The 14,804-nt window shown below is 44.0% G+C and overlaps 2 pseudogenes; both read right to left on the bottom strand.

Moving 5' to 3' along the window:
* Window positions 1-1,833: 1,833 nt before the first annotated feature.
* Window positions 1,834-4,357, bottom strand: LOC144769336 (protocadherin alpha-10 pseudogene; annotated as a pseudogene).
* A 58-nt stretch (window positions 4,358-4,415) lies between these two features.
* The window catches only part of LOC144769335 (protocadherin alpha-13 pseudogene), a 44,679-nt pseudogene continuing 34,290 nt past the window's right edge, over window positions 4,416-14,804 (bottom strand).

Raw genomic sequence — 14,804 nt, 5'->3', positions numbered from 1 at the left:
TCTCAGATTCTCTCACTACCACCTGCAAAAATGCCCCTCATCTCTCCAATCATAAGATATTGCTAAACACAGCTTGCCCCTTGTGGTCACAGCGCCCCCTCCACAGGTCAGCGCCCAGTGTGGTTGCACTGCTCTTAAGCCGGCCCTGAGTGAGAATTTGTTTAGTATCTGGGATTTATTTTAAAATATAAATCGCTGATCACCTCAAATCAGACATCTGCATTCCACTCTGTCACGTGAAGAAGTCAGACCCCGCCAAGAATGAGCATCCCTATTCTTGGGGTTAGGCATTCTATACACTCTGGTCATTGCTGTTGAGATATCCATTTCTCTAGAATGGCTTGCAGTTAGGGCCACTAGAGGGCTCCTGTCCTCCACTTGTGAGTGAAGATTAAGCATGCAGGTTAACTTATTACTCTAAGCGGCCTAGGCCTCGTATTCTACAATTTCATAATGTGATAGACGTTATTTTATAAAACTAGGAACGGGATATGAATTTTATTAAAGGTAGCATTTTCAGAAAAAATAGTTGTGATGTGAGCACTATACAGGCCAATAACTAGTAGATCGCCTACACACCCATGTGAACATCACCTTTGTCTCCAGGGTCTTAAGTGGCCTCTGTAATGTATGAACAATCTTTATAAACAGTCCCTGAATGGAACCTTGCTCTCCTCTTTAAATGTAAGCCAGTCTTTACCTCTGACTCCCAACAGATACCCAAAAGAGAGGAGGGTTCTTAGCAGATAGGAGGCCACCTCCCAATTGTACCCTGCACTATTTAAACAAGAAGCACCTGAGAACTGAGAATCGACTGCTCGTTTTGATCTTGGAGTGTGAACGCAGTGCATGCAGAGCAGGGAAAGCACTTTCAAGTGCATGGAAAGACAACGCTCTTATGAACCGAATAACTCTGGGCTCGGCTTCCATTCAACTAAAGCCAGGTTGGTTCACAAGAAAGGGACCAGAGGCCCCTGTAATTAAGGACCCTGCCCCTCAACATTACCACTACTACAAGGGAACTGTTGGTGTGAAACTACACGCTAAATATAAAAGCAAGCAGTCCAATGGCTGCATGCGCATTACACATATAGAGGCTTCGGAAAAGTTGATGTGTGACGTGTGGAGAATACCTCAAATGATCCTCTAAGTTTTTTGTTTTTTTTTAAACCGTGGACTTTAGTTATTATTAGTATTTGTTCATATTTGTTCTCTAAAATACACCTCAAACACCACCTGCCTTGACTACAATCTTTCATTATATTTCAAAATTGCAACACCTAGTCTAGGAGAACACAAAAAGACACGTTTAGCAACAGTTGACATGGATTAAATTGGCATTTCTGTGAGTAGGAATGCCAGCTAGGTGGGCCCTCACCCATTCCAAAGAACAGAACCTGCTAGTGACAAATTGGCGCCTGCAACTTTGTGTGCAAGGAACCATATTCTTGCCTAGAAAGCACTGCTCAAAATAGTATAGTTCAGAGCAATTTGCAGGATGCAAAAAATAACTTAAATCAAATACTGCCATGTCTGAACATTGTCAGATGTGATGGTTACAATTAAATTCTAAAGAAATGCACTTTAGATTGAAAATAAAAGCTTCTTTGGAAATTTAGACGTTTCATTCAATAGAGATGCACACACAAATTTCACGTCAAATTTAACATTATTAGCTAACAGTAAATATAAATATATTAAGGCAAGCGAAAGACATGTACTATATTAGGCAGTTAGTTATAATGTGTAGACATTAACCATGTATTTGTTACCTTGAAAAGTTTGTTAATTTTAAATTCAGTGAATGCAGTATTTCAATTATTACCATGATACTTACATCCAACTATACCTTCTTACCTCAATAGGTGTCTGGATGGCATTTCCTTCAGTAATGCTGTATCTCTGCATCAGATCCCCAGTCATTCCCCCATTGACTATAAGATGTGTCCAGCCCTGATTAGACAAATTAGATTTTAGTGTTTCGTGGCCACTTTCTGTGGGTTGTGCAGTTAAATAAAGATTATACTGCTGGCTCTGTGAACATAACCATTTGCCTGCTCCGTCGTGGCAAAGGTCCAGTTTTTCTGCCATTTCTTTCTCACGATTAACTTTAAAGTAATGCAGGACACTGAAAAGTACAATGCAGAATATAAAAACACCCAAGATGAAAGCTATGGTGATAATTAAATACAAATTTAGGTTGTTGGGGTAGTTTTCATTCTGGCCTAGTTGCTTGTCGTTCAAATTCACTTCCGGGTTGTTTTCAAATAGTGACACTGTAAATGTTGTTGTTGCTGAAAGGGGCGGGGTCCCATTATCTTTCACTAAGATGGAAAGCTCGTGTCTTTCCATATAACTCTCTCCCAGCGTGTGTCTGAGGCTGATTTCTCCTGTATAGCGACCAATCCTGAAAGGCGTCCCCACTGTCAATGTTTTAAATTCATAGGATAGCCAGGCGTTGTGTCCAGAGTCAGCGTCAATTGCTCTTATTTTGGTCACAACATAACCAGTGTTCGCGGACCTTGGAACAAGGAGTGTATTTGCTGAGTTAACTGTACCCATTCCTGTGTGGAATATGGTTGGTGGATTGTCATTTGCATCTTGAATAAATACTGTCACATTTGATACTACACTCATGGAGGGTGACCCATAATCCTTTGCTTCAACCCGCAACTGCACCACCTGCAGCTTTTCATAATCAAAAGGCTGCAGAGCTGAAATGACCCCAGTCTCTGGGTGAACAGAGAAGAGGCTGAGAATAGACACAGCGTCTAAGCTGTTTTCTAACAAGGAATATCTAACGCGGGCATTGTCACCTACATCCGGGTCTAGCGCCGAGACCTGGAGAACGTGAGATCCGGGCACATTATTTTCTGGAACACTGATCACATAAGACGACTCTGAGAAGGCGGGAGGGTTGTCGTTCACATCAGACACAGAAACCACAATGGTCTTCATGGCAGACAGTGAGGGAGATCCCCCGTCTTTGGCAACGACTGTGACATTGTACTCAGAAGCCGCCTCGCGGTCTAGAGGTTCCTTCACAGACAGGGAGTAGTAATTCTGGTATTTGGACTCTATAGTAAATGGAAGAGCATTGGGAATCTGGCAGTGAACCTGCCCATTTACTCCAGAATCCTTATCAGTCACTGTGAAGAGGGCAATGACCAGTCCGGGCTGGGCGTCCTCTTTCACTGGGCTGGAAAAGGAAGTCACTTCTATTTCCGGGTCGTTGTCATTGACATCAGTAATTTCCACCAGTACCTTGCAGTGACGTGTCATGGACGGGGATCCCTTGTCCTGCGCTTGCACGTTGAGTTCATACAAATGTGACTCTTCAAAATCAAGGGGACCCCCAATTCTAATCTCACCATTGTCGGCATCAATTGAAAAGAGGCGTTTATTATCCGGAAATTCGGGATTGCTGAGTGAATACACAAGCTCTCCATTCGCCCCCACATCGAGATCGGTGGCATTCAGCTTTATAAGCAAACTGCCTATTGGTATATTTTCCAAAACATTAACGATGTACACGTCTTTCTCGAACACAGGCGCGTTATCATTAACATCCTGGACGCAAACCGTAATTATTTGTGTCCCCGATCTCTTTGGGGTGCCACCGTCCACTGCCGTGAGCGTCAGCTCGTGCAAAGCCTGCTGTTCCCGATCTAAAGAGCTGGTCAACACCAGCTCCACAGATGCACTTTTAAATTTGCCGAGTTTTGTACTAAGCGTAAAAAAACGACTCGGGCTCAGGCTGTACGAGCACTGAGAGTTCGTACCCACATCAGGGTCAAACGCTCTCTTCAGTGGAAAATGAATTCCGGGGACTGTTGACTCGGAAATTGCAAATGTGCTCTGAGTGCTAGGAAAGACAGGGGGGTTGTCATTAATGTCCACAATCTCCACCTCCAGGCGGTGGAATTCCAGTGGATTGTCCATCACCGCCTCCAGGTTCATCACACAGGCGGCGGCGCTGCCGCACAGGGCTTCCCGGTCCAGTATTTCTTTGGTCAGTAAAGCCCCGCTCTTCATACTTACCGTGAAATACTGCCCCTTGGTCTTGTAAGTCAGACGGAATTTCCGCCCGTACAGATCCCTCGGGTCCACGCCCAGGTCCCGCGCCACATTCCCCACCTCGGTGCCGGCTTCAGACTCCTCCAGCACCGAGTAGCGGATCGGCCCCTCAGCCCGTCCCCCGCAGCACAGGAGCGAGACCGTGAAGACGGGAATCCAGGGGAGAATCCAGTGTCTGCCGGCAAAACCCATTCCAGGAAACAGGATTATCTCCACATGTCTTCTCGGACAATAAGGATGCAGAAATTAGCAGACACAAAAAACATATAAAACGGGTGCCTTCTCCTCCAAATTGCTGCTGCAAGAATCAGCTGCAAACGGAAGCAGCGATACAGTGGTTACCGTTCCTCCTCCCCAAACTCAACATAATTCATGACATCACGGAAATCTAATAAATAGAGAAAGTGTTGGTGAACATCGCCATCTTTTGTCCTTAACACGCAACTGCATCAATTCTTTAATGCGCTTAAAATGACATTTTCTTCTGAAACAGATTATTTTACAATCCAAGTATACTTTAAATACCACAGCAGACTTTCTATCAAGTGATGCTTTTCTCATCTCTCCCACACAGACACGCATCAAATAACATTCTCTTCCTTGCCATGCCTAGATACACAGAAGATAACCACACTCACCTAAGATAGCTCCTGCAAGTTTGAAGTAATAGGTACTCCTACACCAGATGGTAAATGCGAACAGAGTGCTAAAAAACGTCCCCCTGCGGCAGTAAATTAGCTTCTTTATTTTGAACTCGAGAGCACGTTATTCGTGCGGTCCTTGCGACGCAGGGGGGGTCTAAATATGAACATCATTGAAGTACAATGAAAACAGTGGTCGAAGTGTGTGTGTGGGGGGGGGCACCTGAGGACACGACGTAACAATACTTTAAACATTTTTAGAACAGTCCCCCAACTTTTTGTGAAAAGACAAGCTGAAATGATACAGCTGAAGTGTAGGACAGGGAGTCTCCTGTGCTGTGAAACCCATGGCGGGGCAGACAGCTATACAATCCTTTTTGCCAGGGTGCCTGCTGCCTGAAATACATGTAAATGTGGACAACTAGTTAAACTGCAAATGTAAAGGGTGCTGGGAAGCCTGTTTGCTTTACTTGATGGCATCACTTGAAGCTTCCTAATGACACATTTATTCTTTTTGAGAGGTATTGCAAGGGAGTTACCAGCTGAGCTGTGAAGTGTGTGCTTTTAAAAGGTTATATAAAATAAATCTCTTTCGTGATGACACATTTTTTTGGGGGAGGAATTGTAAGGGAGCTACCAGCTAAGCTGTGAAGTGTGTGCTTTTAAAAGACAGTTATAACAATTGCATTATGTACTGTCTCAGTATTACTAAAATCTATAATTTAGGAAGCATTTATTATCTTAAAACTTTTTGCCATTTTGTAGCAGCTTATCTTCTATTGTGTGTAATGCAAGTTCAAAATAATGACTTGCATGTTCACAATACTTTCTGTCCTGTCACAGACTGGGACCATGCAGCACTAAACATACACAAGTCACTATTCTCGACTGCACCAACCAGGATTTAATTCTGTGGCTCTCTGGTTACAGACACAGATCTCTGCAGTGCATTAACCAATAGAGGTTCAATAATGTACGGTAGTGCATTTCCCACTGATTAATATAACTTGCATTTAGTTTTCACTTACATTATTTTATATCTAGTTACCTGAAGGTGAAAGACCGAAAAAAATGTCCATAATATATATATTTTTTTTTTAGCCACACTTTTGACCATGCACCCAAATTCACTCACCCCTCTAACATTACACACAGCATCACAGTTTCCATACTTTTTAGGTCTCGCTGAGCCAGCGCGCATGCCCTGCTAGCAAACCATTTAGTAAGGGGGTCTTCAACGTGCTACCGCTGGCATCGCTGGCATACATCTACAGTGCACAAGGCTTGCAGGCGCGCAAACATTCATATGGCTCTACGTCGCTCTCCCTCAGAGCCTCCTCTCCGCCTCCTTCCCTGCTGCTATTTCACACCAGGTTTCTTCGCTCGGCCAAGCGTGCACGCCTCACTTCTATGCCCCTCCCCCTCCACCACCACGCAGCGCATCTCGCAGCCTTTTTTTTTTTTTTAACTTTGAGCCGAGGCGTGCGCGAACAATGCTTGTTATCATAACACTGATTAGCTCCTTCTTTCCTTCCAGAGTGCTCGCTTTCTGGAACACGCATGAGCCAAGCTCCACATACAAGATCACCACTACACATTGCCAGTATTAGATAAACTGTCACACCACCCACCCAGTGGCACCTCACCTACATCACCAGCACAAAATATGCCTATAGTGGCAAAACTCTAGGCAAGCTCATTCATACACTTAATCAATATGTGACCAACATCTATAAAACAGTGCTTCAGGTGCCAAAAACCTCGTCTGCTGCTCAGATCAGACTGGAGCTAGGCCTCATAAACTGTGCTTAGCAAAGTGTGGGGGCCATTCTTAATCTTTGCCACAAGTTGAGACAAGCCAGAGCCGGTTTACTTGTGTCCCTGTTATGGACTGACATCAGTGTTAATAACCCTCGTGGATCACATAGCCGGTATCTCAACGAATGCAGGTCACAACCAGCAGCGAACGACCTGTGGTCCCTCAATCCTGGAGTCAAAGCTTTCAACCTACGCATCAAGTAGCACACTCAACTATGCTCCAGAATGTTAAATAGAGAGTCTTTAGCCAAACATAAGCATGCTTGGACAGTAATCAATATCTATCAGCTCACTGGCCCCGGCCATGTTTGGCTTGTCCTTATTCCCAACATCTAAAGCATCGATTCTTTGCCCTCAGTCTGGGCGAGTGGCCCTTTTTGAAACATCTACCTTCATGGCGGTGTCTCTCAGATGACCTTGCATGTAGGGGATGTGGCAAATTAGACGAATCTCGGGAGCACGTAGTATGCATTTGCTCAGCGCTGTCGGGCCTGCTCAGAACAAATTTGGAGGCCCGAGTGGATCAAATTGGGAGTTTGACCCTGCAGGCAGGGCATTATAACTGCCCGGAACACAGCAAACACAGCTTTAAACATCGGCTTTACGATTTTCATCCAATCGGCTTATTGTCAGTTTACGGTCCCCCAGGCCTCTAATCAAATCATGGCAAACAGAGGTATTTGCCACCGTTGGCCTCAACCAAAGACCCATAAAAGCAGCAGGCATGGGCGTTAGTCGATCACTCGAACCGGAGGCTTGGCCATTCTTCTCTGCTCTCATTCGAGAGCCATCTTGACCTACTAGAGTATATTGTTACAGCGGACCACGGATCCTTCCAACACTTTTAGACTCTTCTTTTAAATAATCTTACCATCGGACTAAAGAGAAGCCGGGCCACCTGGCTTTCTTAGCTTTATAAGTCACCTACTTTGGTGCCAAGCATCTGGCCTTGCCTCCGTTTATATTACAGAGCAACTTCGAAGGGACTTTAGATCTACTGCACATATTAAAACATGATCATACTGCACAATCAGTTAAACACCGTTATAATTTCCATAGAGAGTTTATGTTTAAACAAACAATCTTCTTTAGAGTAGCATGTAGATGGTTTCAGGTCCTCCCCTTCTTGGATCTCTTGAACATCTGCTGTGTAGTGCTAATATTTTAATGGAAGAGCGATTCAATTAGAAAGAAATATGGTCAAGGGAGGGTGGGTGTTTTCTGTGCCAGTCAGCTCAATTTTATGTCTCAACACTGATACCTTTAATTGCATTGATCCATTGGGGTGCCGCAATTTTATATTACATACAGTGATTGATTTTGCTACTTCCTACGTCTTTAAATATGTTGTTATGACGAAAATTTATATCATGTGCTTTTATGATTTATTTTAAATAGAATAAAGCTTGTTATTATTAGTGACAAAACTCCTGCGGTCTAAAGAACGTGTTTAAAAAAGAAACAGAGATTGAGTGTAACACACAGACATACTCTCTACTCTCTCTCGCTCTCTTACGCAAACAAGATGCAACACAATTACAAGCTTCCATCCAAACTCAAAGGTTGCTTTCTTTAAATCGGGCACCACAGCTTTGCACATCACCACTTACACTGTGTTACAGACTTCAAGAAACTGAAACAATATTTTCCCAAATTAGCTAAACTTTGTTTTTGCTGTTGCTTTTGCTCTTTATAGGTCTGGGGCTACTTCTGGTAAATATGCTCCGGCAAGTAGTCATTAACACAACACTAGGTAACATAAATGAACACAAAGAAACATAGCATCATGTAATATCATCCAAAACAACATAGCATATAACATCTCAGCACAAATGTTGGAAAAACGTATATTTGATTACATATAGTATTACAAGCACTTATACTCATTCCTCTGCTGGGTGTGAGAATCTAGTAGTTAGCAGTGAGTCCAAGACCAACATTGTGAAACAGCTCCTGCCCTACAGGGTGGTGTCCTTGCCGTGTCTACTGATGGACCAGTCAATGATGGTCAAACGGGGCTCCAAGACCCATCCTTAAACATGTCTCTGCCAGGCTAGGACACAAGCGGCAATGGAGGCTCTTGGTGCTTTTCAGATGCGGACGATAGCAGCACCAAGGGAGGAGGTGACAGTGACCAAAGGCAATTGCCTCAGCCACCTTGAATTAACATTTTTGATTTTGTAAATTTATATAGCGTGGCTTATCACACGTCAGGGTATCCAGGCGCTGGCAGATTAAGTGATCTGCCCAGAATATCAGTATGTTTAGTCGACAATGAGCCTCGAACCCTGACCCCCCAGGTCCCGAGTCAGCAGCTCTGACCACTGCACCACATCCTCTCCCATAGAATAATAGGGAATCCTATATATAGTCATCAGTTTTTATTTCCTGAGCAAAGGAATGACAAAAGATCATTCATCAATGTTAGTCATAAGTAAACAAAATTAGCTTCTGCACTTCAATTATATAATTTTTTAAGAGAAGCGAGTATGAATAAGTAAACAGACAGTTACTAAAACAGGGGCAGACTCATGACAGAAGTGGAGATGCTTCATTTGCTCAATTGAGATAGACATTTAATATTTGAATATAATAACTTGATTTATAAAGCACTTATAAAGTGTTGTCTATTACACTTTTCTAGTACTGAAAATAAAAGGTTTAACCCAAAGGTCTACAAACTTTTTAATACTCCGCCCCCTCATGTAAAAAGTCATCTGAGCTCTCCAGAATGACGAACATATTTTCTTTCAATTATTCAATACTATTGGCAGCTCTGAACATATTTAACAAGTGAAACACTGCAGTTATGTTGTTATCCCTTTGAAAAATGCAATCAAACACATCATTACCAAAATGCTATTGGGCGACAGGTCTCCTTAAAAGTATAAAGGTATCCACAGGTTGATCCTATATCAAAAATAAGGGGGAGGAACATTGAGAGTTATTTGGAGACCCCTTCACTACATTGTAAGACATATTCCAAACAAGAACGATAAAGTGCACATGCCCCATTACAGACTGGGGCTCTGCCCACAGTTCTTTCACTATTTTCAGCATGATGTGTGTGTACAACCTACAAAACTTGTTGTCTCGATCTCAGTTGGTTACGGCATGTTGATAAAACCCATTGATTACGAGAAAGCTGCCTCACCTCACCTGGCTATTAACAAGGACGTGAGGCCCCGCTCTGTCCATCGGTATCCCAGTTACCACTCTTGAATGGTCCACGGTAGCTACGGACAGAGCGGGGCCTCACGTTCTGAGCTGTAGTCAGGTGAGGTGAAGCAGCTTGGGATGGGGCAGTGAGATAAATAACGGTGATGGATCAAGCCCTGATCTTTGGACTGGGTAAGAGTGGTCTGCTTAATTCAGACACTCTGTTCATCACCACCCCCTTTTCCGAATCGTTTTTGGCCACTACAGGTGTGGCAGGGTATACTCAGACATGAGTCCCTTTCTCACTGCTCCATCAGGATTCAAGCAAGCCGGGCCGAAGAGGCTGAAATGCCAGAAACCGGTCCCCGGTAGCTTGTCTCCTTTCTGGTGAAGAATTGGCTTGGTAGTTTGGTCTGCCCTGTTCCCATGCTGCACTGGGCAAGGGACAGACTAATTTGCATATAGCCAGGTTCTGAGCTGGGATGGGGCAGTGAGATAAATAACGGTGATGGATCAAGCCCTGATCTTTGGACTGGGTAAGAGTGGTCTGCTTAATTCAGACACTCTGTTCATCACCACCCCCTTTTCTGAATCGTTTTTGGCCACTACAGGTGTGGCAGGGTATACTCAGACATGAGTCCCTTTCTCACTGCTCCATCAGGATTCAAGCAAGCCGGGCCGAAGAGGCTGAAATGCCAGAAACCGGTCCCCGGTAGCTTGTCTCCTTTCTGGTGAAGAATTGGCTTGGTAGTTTGGTCTGCCCTGTTCCCATGATGCACTGGGCCAGGGACAGACTAATTTGCATATAGCCAGGTTCTGAGCTGGGATGGGGCAGTGAGATAAATAACGGTGATGGATCAAGCCCTGATCTTTGGACTGGGTAAGAGTGGTCTGCTTAATTCAGACACTCTGTTCATCACCACCCCCTTTTCTGAACCATTACAGACTGGGGCTCTGCCCACAGTTCTTTCACTATTTTCAGCATGATGTGTGTGTACAACCTACAAAACTTGTTGTCTCGATCTCAGTTGGTTACGGCATGTTGATAAAACCCATTGATTGCGAGAAAGCTGCCTCACCTCACCTGGCTATTAACAAGGACGTGAGGCCCCGCTCTGTCCATCGGTATCCCAGTTACCACTCTTGAATGGTCCACGGTAGCTACGGACAGAGCGGGGCCTCACGTTCTGAGCTGTAGTCAGGTGAGGTGAAGCAGCTTTGTCGTAATCAACGGGTGTCATCAACATACTGTAACCAATTGAGATCGAGACGACAAGTTATCACTAGAAGACTGTCAGGTAATGTTCCTGATCTTACTCCACCAGCTTCTCAATCTTTTTGTGATGCATTGGCCAATTTCTTTTTCTCCAAAGTCAACGATATCTATCAGGCCTTCTCTCCGCATCCAACAACCTCATCTCCTCCTGATCAGCCCTTGGATAAGGCCTTAACTAGTTTTAAGGCGATTACTGAAGATCAGACTAAAGCTATCGTCTCTTCTATTAAAACTGGATCAATATTAGATCCCTATCCATTTTCAGTCCTTCCACCGGTGATGGATACACTCATCCCGGTTATTAGCTTAGTCTGTAACTCGATATTAGGCTCTGGAATTTTTCCGGATTCCTTAAAGAATACGCTAGTGAAGCCCTTGTTGAAGAAACCAAGTCTAGACAAGGCCGAATTAAAGAATTATAGGCCTATCGCGAGCCTGCCATTCTTAGCCAAGGTGATCGAAAAGGCCATGAACCAACAGCTGGTCGAGTACGTAGAGAAATATCACTTATTGGATGAATCACAATTTGGCTTTCGAAGATATCATGGCACTGAAACTGCGTTAATTAAGGCTGCAGATGACATCAGGGCAATTCGAGACCAAGGAGTGACAGCAGTACTTGTACTGCTAGACCTATCGGCGGCCTTCGACACGGTCGACCACAAGATCTTGGTTGACCGTGTCGAAAAGATAGGCATTCACCATCTAGCGAGAAACCTGATCGCCTCTTTCCTGGCCGATAGATCACAGGCAGTCACCCTGGGCCCATATCAATCTGCCAAGCTGTCGTTACCGTGTGGGGTTCCTCAAGGCTCATCCCTAAGTCCGACACTATTTAACATTTATGTGTCGGACCTTGCTAATGTCATCAAAGCATATGGGATGAGCGTAACCTCTTACGCTGATGACACTCAATTGGTCTTGGCCATTAAAGACAATGGACTTGAGGTGGCAGACCGTTTTCAACACGGAATGCTAGCAATTGGAGAGTGGATGGCATCTAACTGCCCTAAGCTTAACTCCGATAAAACGGAGGTGATTATCTTTGGATCCCTTCGACCAGATTGGTCAACAACCTGGTGGCCATCAGCCATGGGAGCGCCCCCAGACCAGCTCTCAAGGCTAGGAACTTGGGAGTTATTTTCGATGTGGATTTAAATTTTATGGCTCATGCGAAAAGGGTAGCGGCAATAGCCCATCATAAATTAAGGTTGATCAGGAAAATCGTCCCGTTCCTGCCTGATACTGCCGCCAAAACATTGATTAGCTCCTTAGTGCTCTCATCTCTTGAATATTGCAGTGGTTTATTCCTAAATGCTCAGGTCAGGGTAACGAATAAACTTCAGTCAGTCCAGAATGCAGCAGCGTGGCTGCTCTCTGGAATACCCAAGTTTTCACCTATATCCGATACCATCAAGAAATACCACTGGCTAACGATCCATAATCGGATCAAATTTAAATCACTTTGCATAGTATACAAAGCACTGCATGACCAAGGCCCATACTTTTTTAAGGATCAGCTGACACCTTACAAACCGGCTAGACAGCTTCGATCGGCCACCCTGAACCAACTAGTGGTCCCTCGATCTATAACAGTTTCTTGGGGTGATCGTCGCTTCTTAGTCGCAGTATCCAAATTGTGGAACACTTTGCCGCAATACATCACGAAGTCCCCTTCACTTCTGCAGTTTCGCAAAGAATTAAAGACATGGCTTTTTGACCAGTGATCAGACAATTTTATTATGAGCCTCCTGGGAGAACTTGAGAATTATCTAGCGCCGAAACGCCTACGGGTATTCGTTCGCGCTTAACAAGTTGCAAAAATAAATAAATAAATAAATAAAATAAGTTATGTAGATTGTATACGTATCAACCAACAGGTTTTTGATACACACTTCACTCATTCACAGACACACAGTAGCATGGTACGTCTAGGTCCTGAGGAAGGCCACGATCCCACCAAGATCATCATGGCCAAAACATGTAGACCTTGTTTCTGGACAAATGCAGTCAATATTTCATAACTACATCTACACAGTTTTTAATCTTGACAGCAGGAGATAATGAATAAACATGTTTTTCCATCTACTAGCCAATTTTAGATCACATATCACTTTTTGCATTACTGCACTGTGCGCCCATCACACCAAAAATGATTAATCTTTATATCTGATGGATCTTTGTAAATCCTATGGCTTGTTAACATCAGAAAAACATCCCTGAGCTCCTCCCTCACAGTGAGGGGGTTGTAGCCCTTGGTTGAAACCAAAAGGAGATGAAGCATGCCACTTTGGTGGGTGATGGGATTCCGTCCTTTTAAAGGATGCCTTTGATGCATGATTGAAGGTCTTTGCTTGTGCTACATGTCTGTAGAGCTTTGTTAGGCTCATCAGACCCGCGGATAGTTTGTTGTGTCACAAGAGTGTCCCTTTTCTCCAGAGCCATAAATAGGGCTCCACTTGCCAGAGACTGACAACCTCCTCTGCCCCTGAGATCAACTAAGCAAAAGACATACAATTGATGGATGGAATGCAGAACACATCAAAACATTGACCCCCAGTCAAGAGATCTGGGTTAAATCCATCCTTCTTTTGGTCATCATGCCACCCCAGTTTAGACCTGGCCATATGCAAATCAGTCTTGACCCTGCGCCGCATGGGAACAGTCCAGCCCGAACTGCCAAGCCAGGTCCTCCCTGGACCAGAAACAAGCATCCTATGACTGGTTTCGGGGTTTCACCCCTCATCAGCCAGGATAGCTTGATTCCATTGGCACAGTGAGCCCGAGACCCACGTCTGGGCATACCTGACACACTTAGGGTGAGGAAGCAAAAGACACACAATTGATGGACGGAATGCAGACTAAATCAAAACATTCACCCCCAGTCAAGAGATCTGTGTCAAATCTATAAGATTAACTAAGGCACACCAAGGGCAGGGGGTATCATACAGTTTGTTAATACCTCGTGTTAAGTCACTGGCAAACTAACTGGTTCTCTTTTTTATCACCATCAGAAGGATGCAAGTCTAAGATGATCTGCCCCAGGGTGATTCAAGGCTGCATCCATATCTAAGAACCAAGGGTTCCATTCAATGAACTATGTTACTGGCCCATGTCGGAATCCGAACACTGCACACTAGCACTATTCAAAGCAGTTATATTACCCACCGAAATATGAGTAATGTTTCAAAGACTTCCATCACTTTAAGTATAAGCTTGCTGGAATAAATGTAAAGGCCAGAAGACCTCGGTCATATTCCTTATCATGCGTGGCAAGCACATGTGATTAATTGGCAGGCCCCTTCAGCCTAACAGAAGTACTAGTCAGTTTGGTAATCACTTGTTTTTCTGTAGGCCATAAAGCCCCTGCTGTGGGCAAGAGCATGAACTGCTGCTGACTGATTTCATGTGGGATGGTTTCTAATACTAGTTTCCAAATTTATACGCTGTGTAATCCTGGGTGAAATATTTTTATCTTCTTTCTCCCTAGTCATTTAATTGAAGGAATTGTCCATGTTTAGAAGTGGTATCATATTAAATTGCAATTGATACCAGTGCTACATATTGTTACAATTAGAACGCCCCCATGTGATTTGTTAAGTGATATATATGACTGGTTGATTATCGCCAGATGAATCCTGGTATGTTCCTATTAGGCACTGTTTTTGAGGACTGTTTAAGCACTGTTTTTGAGAAGCATCAACTGACACGAGGATAAAAGGGGAACATCCACTAAAGCATGGGCACATATATATGCCTCAGCAACTTAAGTCTATTGAGCAGAAACTTATTATGCCCTATACAACAGGCAGTAGGGCTGGGGAACAATATAT

Source organism: Lissotriton helveticus, chromosome 7, assembly GCF_964261635.1.
Source record: "Lissotriton helveticus chromosome 7, aLisHel1.1, whole genome shotgun sequence".
In the NCBI taxonomy this organism is placed as follows: Eukaryota; Metazoa; Chordata; class Amphibia; order Caudata; family Salamandridae; genus Lissotriton; species Lissotriton helveticus.
Note: the sequence above shows the minus strand (reverse complement) of the source record. Positions and strands in the feature narration are given on the sequence as shown.